Source organism: Hyaena hyaena, unplaced genomic scaffold, assembly GCF_003009895.1.
Source record: "Hyaena hyaena isolate Hyena2069 unplaced genomic scaffold, ASM300989v1 scaffold_1593, whole genome shotgun sequence".
Taxonomy (NCBI): Eukaryota; Metazoa; Chordata; class Mammalia; order Carnivora; family Hyaenidae; genus Hyaena; species Hyaena hyaena.
In genome coordinates, this window is record NW_024082225.1 from 190,578 (window position 1) to 198,082 (window position 7,505).

Genomic DNA, 7,505 nt, shown 5'->3' on the forward strand with positions numbered 1-7,505 from the left:
TATACAATATCATGCCATCTGTACATTGTGAAAGTTTTACTACTTCTTTACCAATTTGGATGACTTTTTATTTTTTTCTGGTCTAATTGCTGTGGCTAGGACTTCCAGTAATATGTTGAATTAAAGTGCTTAGCATGGTTATCTTTGTTTGGTGTCTAATCTTAAGGGAAAAGCTCTCCATTTTTCAACATTCAGTATGAAGTTAGCTCTGGGGTTTTTTGATGCTCTTTATTATGTTGAGATATGTTCCCTCTAAACCTACTTTGTTGACGGTTTTTATCATGAATCGATGTTATATTTGGTCAAATGCCTTATCTGCATCTATTGACAAGATCCTATGGTTTTAATCCTTTCTTTTGTACACATGAAGTAACACATGATTGACCTGCGAATATTGAACCATTTCTGCATCTCCGGAATAAATCCCACTTATTATGGTAATTTAGTTTTCAATGCATTTTTGGATTGGGTTTGCCGATATTTCACATCTATATTCATCAGTGATATTGGCCTATAGTTTTATTTTCTTACGGTGTCTTTCTCTGTTTTTGCTTTCAGGGTAATGCTGCTTCATAGAATGAATTTGCAAGTTTTTCTTCCTCTTCTATTTTTTGGGAATTGTTTCCTAAGAATAGGTATTAACTCTTTTTAAAATATTTAATAGAATTCACCTGTGAAGGCACTTGGTCCTGGACTTTGTTGGGAATTTTTTGATTACTTATTCCATTTCATTGCTAGTAATCAGTCTGTTCAAATTTCCTTTTCATCCTGGATCAGTTTTGGGAGGTTATATGTTACTAGGAATTTATCCACTTCTGTTAAGTTGTCCTATCTGTTGGTCCATAATTTTCATAATATTATCTTACAATCCTTTGTGTTATGTGGTGTTGGTTGTTATTCCTCTTCTTTCATCTCTGATAGTGATCGTTTGAATATTTTCTGTATCTCTCTCTTTCTCTCTGAGGAGTCTAGCTAAATGTTTATCAATTTTGTTGATCTTTTCAAAGAACTAGCTTCTGGTTTCATTGATGTTTTCTATTGTTTATTGTTTTCTGTGTACTTTTTGTTTCTTTTTTTGTTTGTTTTTACTCTAATAATCATTTATTTTAAAATACATTTTAAAATATTATTTTCTAAATAATTGTTATTTCCTTCCTTATACTAGTGTTGAGTTTTGCTTGTTGTTCTTTTTCTAGCTTCTTTAGGTGTAAGATTAGGTTATCTATTTGAGATGTTTTTTGGTTCTTGACATACAATTATGTGGGAAATAAGTTAAAGAATTGTGAACATTTGTACCAATAGGTTAACACGGCTTAGGGTAGAAAGCAACCACAGGGCCAATGTGCCCAAGGATAGTCACTAAGTAAAACAAAGCAGAAAGCTGCCTCCACAGGACAAAAGCGCCCAAGGTTAGTTAGTGAAAAGGGTATCTTGTTAGCGTTGAGACAGCATGCTCCAGCAATCTTAAACTTTGGATATGACAGCTACTCAATTGTACAGAGAAACACTGTCCATCTGGCCTCTGGTGCCAGGATATCATTGTGCTTTAATCTCAAATTCAAATGCCACTTGCCCCCCAAGCCCTTTGCTTCTTACATACACAAGTTAATGGTCACTATCTTACTGTTTAATTCTGTATTTTCACCACGTATGTAAAACCTTGCGAGCTCAATAAATACAGACATTAAACCCCCGTTCTGGGCTCTTTTCTCCTCCTGGACATTAGTCTTTCTCGTTTTCATTTCTGTGTTCACTCTCTTGCTAGACAAAAGAGAGCTCCAGAGTCACAGTCTGTGCCACAACTGTATTGCTATAATCTTCCCTCTTAGAACAGATTTTGTTTCAGGGAGCTTGGGGGGCTCAGTCGGTTAAGCGTCCGACTTAGGCTCAGGTCATGATCTCACAGTTCATGGGGGTTCAAGCCCCACGTCGGGCTCTGTGCTGACAGCCAGCCAGAGCCTGGAGCCCGTTTCAGATTCTGTGTCTCCCTCTCTCTCTGACCCTCCCCTATTCACGCTCTCTCTCTCTCTGTCTCTCTGTTTCTCTCAGAAATAAATAAAACATTTTTTAAAAATTAAAAAAAAGGCCAGTTTTTGTTTCATCCCAAAGATTTTGGATCACTTTTTTTTTTTCATTTTCACTTCTCTCTGTGCATTTTTTGATTTTCTCTTTGATTTTTTTGGTTGACCCATCCACTGTTTAGTAGCTTGTTATTTAACCTCATTGTATTTGTATTCTTTCTAGATTGTTTTTCTCATAGTTGATTTCTAGTTACATAGTTTTGTGGTCAGAAAAGGTGGATGGTATAACTTCAGCCTTTTTGAATATGTTGAGAGTGTTTCATTGCCTAATATGTGATCTATTCAGGATAATGTTCCTTGTAAACTTGAAAAAAGTGTGTGTTTCTCTCCTTTAGGATGGAATCTCCTGAATATACCTGTTAAGTCCAACTGGTCCAGTGTGTCATTCAAAGCCATTGTTTCCTTGTTGTTTTTCCTGCTTAAATGATCTGCCTGTTGATGTCAGGGGATTGTTAAAGTCCCCCGCTATTATTGTATTGCCTTTGATTATTTTCTTTATGTGAATTAATAACTGCTTTACATATTTGGGTGCTTCCATTCTTGGGATTCTCTTTCTCTCTCTTTTTGTCTCTCCTCTGCTCTCCCTCTTTCTCAAAATAAACAAACATCAAAGAAATAAAGTAGTTGGTGTAAAGCATCACTGATTGTAAAAACTCATGAAGTTAAGCCATATTGGTTTTCAAAGCCAAGTGTTATGGGACTTGTCTTCCTAGTGCAGGTTTCCCATGTCTGGAGTGCCTGGTGTGGGGTCGGTTCCTCTTCTTTCCCTGTGTTTGTGGGGTCCTTCCAGCTTGTGGGTAACCTTACTGAGAGTTTTGTTCATGACTGCCTCTTTCCCCTTCCTACCATTTTCGATGTGCCCTCCTCTCTCTGATTAACTGTGAAGAGTCCTTGGGTCACTTTCTGAGTTACTTGCAATTAGGTGGCTGATATCTAGGTGTATCCATGGGAGGAAGTGAGCTTAGGATCCTCCCACAACATCACCTTCCCAGGCTCCTTGAGATGTTTTAAAGCAACAACAACAAAGCACTATAGAAATATAAAAAACTTTCAAGGAAGTGAAAGAAGAAAAATACAGAGGAGAGAAAAAATTGATGGCTAGTGAAAGAGGAAATAAAAGATAGCCAGCCATTCATGTAAAGACTGGCCCATGGATCCTACTGATTGGGTCAGATTGGAGTTCACAATTGAATAGTCTAGGAACTTTACTAGCTGCCTTATTACAAGCAGTTCCTTAACTCTTAAATATCAGTTCAGTTTTGTCTATAAACATGGTCATATTAATGAACACAGACTAGAAAGAGGGCATGGGAAAAGCTCCGTAAAAATAAGATATTATTTTGCTTCCTTTCAGAGATAGATGCAATTCAGGGGGTGGATGGGGAGATATGAAAAAAGCAAGTGAGTTACTTTAGGCCATCCTCATCTGTCAGGAATTTGTGAACTCTTATGGCTAGGGTTACCTTGGTGGTGATATGGGGACCGGGTGAGAAAAAGTAATAAATGGTGGAAGCAGTTAGGAATGTGTGATCATCAGTCAGGGATACCTCCAAATGTACCTTTCAGTAAGATGCCTTATTATGGGCTTCTGGAAAGTCAGGGAAAACAGGCCACTGTGACTTGTAGAACTGCAAGTGTTTATTGTTGTTGTGACATTGATATAGTTTTGATAAGACCTAGGCAATAAGTTATTGCCCTCTGAATTATGATTTCAGTGGGAACGAGAAAACTCTCTCCTCTCATTACATGAGTTCACCAAGCCTTTTAGGCTAAATTTACATCTTGTGAAAGCTAAATAAAAAATGTCAAATGATGAGTTGTCACATTGTATGTGTGAATTGATCCTTAATTCAGTTTCAGTTTATTCATTCTCTTAAGAAATATTTACTGAGTGTCTAGGTGGCAGATGTTAATTGTGTGGGAGACAGGTTAGCAAGAGAATGTTTTTGACCTCAAGGGGCTTCCATTCTTATAAGAGAGGGGGACTGTAAGTAAGGAACAAAAAGTGCATACTTCCAGACAGTGATAATGCTATAATTCTATCAGCAGATATGTAAGTAAAAACCTTGCAGACCAAAAGGAAGAGGGATGATATTAGAACACTGTCAAACAAAAATGTATTATAAGGCAAAGCTGTCCTTCAGAAATGAAGGAAAAATACTTTCCCAGACAGACTAAAGCTGAGAGAATTCATCACCAATGACCTTCCTTGTAAGAAATGCTAATAATTATCAAGATTCAATGAAAGGATGTTAATTGGAAACACAAAAATAAATTATAAATGTTACTGGCAAAGGTAATTATAATAAAATTTGGAAACTCTAATACTTAAATGGGAGTGTGTAATTACCTAACTCAAGTACAAAAATTAAAAGACAAAAATATTAAAATAACTAGAGCTAAAATAACTTATTAATGGATACACAATGTAAAAAGATATAAATAGTGAGATAAGAATATAAAATAGCAGAGGAGGAAAAAGTAGTTTTTTTTAAGACTAAAGGTAGTTCTTTCAGTTTAAAATAGATTATTATACATGTTTTATGTAAGCCTCAATGTAACACAAACAAAAGCCTATAGTAGACAAGTCTGGGAAGATGGCTGAAATGGAGAACCCTAAGCTCAACCTGTTTCACATTTATAATTATATATTACTCACATCCAATCAAGTAAACTAGAGAGCAACCCAAAGACTGGCAGAACAAACTGCACAAACAAATGTAAGAAGAAACTTCAAAGGAGTTTTCATAACAGGCAGAAATAGCAGCCATCAGCATCTGCAGGAGGCAGGGAACTGGGGGTGGGGAGAGGCAAAAGCAACAGGGCACCTACACAGAGAAAACGAATCTCCATAACATCTGGTCTTGAGAACAGAGGGGCTGAATTCCTTGAGTTTGTATGCGTAGCAGGACTTAGAACATTGAGTTTTAAAAATCAACTGACTCAGCACTAGCCAGGTTCCTGCTCTTAAAGAGTCAACAGTGACTCCAGAGGCAACACAGAATCAGCACTTTGCACAAGGCTTGGGGCAAAGGGAAGGGAGATCTGTTTATAAGTATTTTGGAACCTATTGGGGGACTTCTTCAGAAACAAAGGTGCTGACAGTTGCGATTTTCCTCCCCTGCTCCCCAGCATAGGCGCAGGGCCACCTGCCTGAGGAGTCACTGATCAAGCACTTGCCATCTAACCTGCTGGCAACGTGCACCACCAGGCCTAGAAAAGTGGCTCAATGCAAATTTCGCTAATGCCACATGTGCCCCACTGAGTCACTGCACACAAAGATGTGGCATGCCCTTGGCACCTGCTGTTGTCAAGCACCATGTCCCTGGGAGCTGCCACTAATGCAACTGCAACCTCATTCATCATTGCACTTGAGGATTCTAGCCTAGGACTAGCAGCTCTGTGCAAATTTAGTCAAATGTGGATGTCTAGCTGTCATTTGCCCCCAGACACTGCCTTGCTCCATGCCAGCTTCTGCATGCCTAGCCATGGCACACACGTTTATGCCACTACCCCCCTCACTGACCCCACAACTGCCCTGCTAAGGCATGCCATGATCTTAGCTGCTGCCCTGTTTAGGGAGGATCAAACCTGGAATTAGTCGTTCACTACAAATTTTGCTAAAACAACAGCCTCGACACTTAGTCTCCAGCATTATACTCCTTCAGAGTAGTCCTGCCTGGGTCTCTGTAACAGCACAGAAAGCAAGAACAGATCACAGAAGGCAGAAGTCTGAACTGAAAGGAAAAGTGACTCAGATTTAATCAAGATGCAAGCAACACACATAGGAAATTCCCATAATGTGCGATGTTCTGATGAACAGGGGTCACGGCATTGCAGGGTACTACAGGACCTCTTTTGCATAAAGCCACTACTTTCAAGAGCAAAGGATAATAGCTGAATTTCCTAATACAGAGAAACAGAGAGACAGACAAAATGAAGAAAAGGATAAATATGTTCCAAATGAAAAAAACAGGACAAAAATCACAGCAGGAGATCTAAGTGAAACTGAAATAAGTAGTACACTTGACAGAATTTAAACTAATGATTATATAGATATTCGTGGCTACAGGAAAGCGTGAAGGGCATGAGTGAGACTCTTGACAAAAAATATAAAAAATAACATATCAGAGATGAAGAACTTAATAAATGAAATTAAAAATACAATAGATGTCATAAATAGTAGGCAACATGAAACAGAGGAATGTATTAGTGACCTGAATAACAGAGTCATGGAAAGCAATCAAGCTGGACAGATGAGACTGAGATTAGACTTAGAAAACTGTGACTCCATTAAGCATAATAACATTTGTATTATAGGGATTCTAGAAGGAGAAGAGAGAGAAAGGGTGGCAGAAAATGTATTTGAAGAAATAATAGTTGAAAACTTTCCAAATCTGGGGAGGAAACAGAGAACCAAATTCAGGGAGCACAAAATTCCCTCAATAAAATGAAGCCAAGGTAACCCATACCAAGACACATAGTAACTAAGATGGAAAAAAAAAAAAAAAGATAAACAAATAATTCTTAAGGTATAAGAGAAAAGAAGACAATTACATTCAGAAGAAACCCCATAAGTCTATCACCTGATTTTTTCAGCAGAAACTGTCCATGCTAGAAGAGAGTTGCATGATGCTTTCAAAGGCTGAAAATTAAAAAAAATGCAGCCAATAATACATAGCAAGATTTCATTCAGAATAGAAAGATTAAGCATTTCTCAAACAAAAATTAAAAGTTCATGATCACTAAGGCAGCCCCACAAATAATATTAGAGAGGATGATTTGAGTGACAAGGAGAGATCATAAGTGAGAGTAAGAAGAGTAAAACAAAAACAAAAAAAGAAAACAAAACAGTAGTAAAAGTATTTCTGTAAAAATCAACCAGAGGACTCACAAGTAAAAGGTATATAATGTATGTGTAATGTCTTTCTCTGTGTGTGTAATGTATGTCTTCTCTTACTGACTTACTTTGCTTAGCATAATACCCTCTAGATCCATCCACAATGTTGCAAATGCCAAGATTACATTATTTTTGATTGCCAAGTAGTTTTCCATTGTGTGTGTGTGTGTGTGTGTGTGTGTGTGTGTGTGTGTGTGTGTGACATCTTCTTTATCCATTCATCTATTGTCAAGAGTCTCCTCTGGTTTGTTTCCTTCTCTTCTCCTATCCTCCCTTTCACATATGTTCGTCTGATTTGTTTCTTAAATTCCACATATGAGTGAAATCATATGGTATTTTTCTTTCACTGATTGCCTTATTTCACTTAACAGAATACATTCTAGCTCCATCACAAAATGGCAAGATTTCATGTTTTAAAAGCTGAGTAATATATATATACAGCATCCTCTTTATCCATTAATCAATCAACAGGCATTTGGGCTCTTGCCAAATATTGGCTATTGTTCATAATACTGCTATAAACA